The following is a 2,130-nucleotide window of genomic DNA, read 5'->3' as shown; positions in this document are numbered from 1 at the left end:
TTTTAGATATATATAACCTTTTTTCCAATATTTAATTCTCTAGATATATATAAATTCATGAAAAATAGCAATCAGTTAAGAAAATTCTCCAAACTTTGCGCACCAATGACATGAAACATATATAATCTGGGAAAAATAAATAAATGTATTTTCAAACAGTTTAACATGATTTTTCTGATTGTTGTGTATTTATTTTATCAAAATATAGATAAATAGAAGACCGCTTCACAAATTCCCCAAACATTTTTTTCTACTGTTATTATATATATAAAAGCTGGGAAAAATATAAAATTTGGTTTCCAAACAGTTTATATATTTTTCTTTGTTTTATTCACTTAAATAAACATTAATTCGTGTATAATTCTTAAACAGTTAAGTAAAATTACCAAACTTTTTTTAAACTTCATATACGGTGTACATAAACTGGGAAAAATACCAAATGTTATTTGCATATACTGGAGTCCGATTTTTGGATTTATGTGTATTTAATCATAGGAAAATAGAAACAAAATAGCATACAGAAGAGAAAAAGCATCTAAATTTTTATATAGCATCCTAATATAAAATAAGATGTTCTGGTAAAGTTTCATAATTTTTGGATAAGTGTAGCTAATTTATATAAATTTAATCCCTTAAACATTCATTAAATCGGTAAAAATAAGAAATTATCTTGGAAAAATCAGGGAACTTTTTCACGGAGTATTTATGATGTCTAGAAGATGTAAAAATTATGAAATATAGCTTTGGACATTCATAATTGTATTTTTATATTTATTTCTCTTCAACAAAAATAAATTAGAAATCAACAGAAAACAGCCTTAGAAATGCAGGCAACTTCATGAAAAGTCTTTACTCAATGCATAGGTGATATCTAGAATTTACCAGAATTTATTGACTATCAAAAGTATTTTATATGAATTATTGCTCTATTTTCTTGAAAAAATAATAATAAATCGGGAAAAGTTATTTAATTTCTGAAAATTTCCAGATCATCTTGTTTTATTGTCTGGATACTGGGAAAATCGGATTTGAGCAGAAAAAAAGTTTTAGATATTTATTTATGAATAAATCCTTTATGAGCATTCTTAACAATGTAGTTTGATAATCAAGCCTTTAAGCTTGATGTTCATCACATGCATTATGATTTGAAGACCATGAATGAACTTATTTTGTTCAAAATGATGTTTCTAAATGAAAAACTTGAATGCATGTGGTTTTGAATTTTTAAAACTTGTAAAACTCATGTTGATTGATTTGATTTAGGGTTTGATCATTGGATTTCACCTTCTAACAACATGCATGTTGTTTTTTGGGTGAAATCCTACCACCATCATCATCAAATTCATCATGCATGAACATGCATCTGAATAATCATAAAGAAAACTGTTTATGGAGAAGAAAAATGCAAGAAAACTTGTAATTTTTTATAGGAAAGTGATGGAGGATGAAGGGAATTTGTGTTTACCTTGAAGTACAACTTCATATGATGAATATTCTTGATTAAAATGAGGGATATTTGCTGGAGATTTCGTGGGTTTTGGAGCAATTTCATAGAGGGAAAGAATGAGGGTTTTAGTAACAAAAGTTCGTTGCTATAATGAAAAATAAAGTTTATTGCTATAATAAGTAACAAGTTTTGTATCTATACGAGCAAACAATGAGTTCACAACCAAGCCTAGGACTAATGCCCTATCAAGATCTATGCTTATCGTTCCATAGATTAATATGGTATCATGCACTCAAGCAATTGGGCGAGTGAGGAGTTATCAATTCCTAATAGCGCTATCCATAATGACCATTGGCTCAAAGAGTTAATGGTTGGAGTAAAGTGGAAGGGACTTAAGACGATAAGGCCTCATGTTTCAAGTTGCATAAACATACATAGCAAAATATAGCAATCAAGTTTGATACAAATCAATTTAAATACAACGAACAATAAATAGTTTTTCGGACATACTTTTCCACCCCAAAACGTAAAAACCGAAAATAGGGGGATGCGTGAATACTCACAATGCATTGAGATGATGCAAATGATGCCTTGATCTAAAGTTCCACTTGTACTACTATCGATTCCTACAATAATGGTATACACTAGTGAGTCTCTAATCGAAATCTAACACTAGCATACTT

Source organism: Lactuca virosa, chromosome 8, assembly GCF_052849685.1.
Source record: "Lactuca virosa cultivar CGN04683 chromosome 8, Lactuca_virosa_CGN04683_v6, whole genome shotgun sequence".
NCBI lineage: Eukaryota > Viridiplantae > Streptophyta > Magnoliopsida > Asterales > Asteraceae > Lactuca > Lactuca virosa.
Note: the sequence above shows the minus strand (reverse complement) of the source record.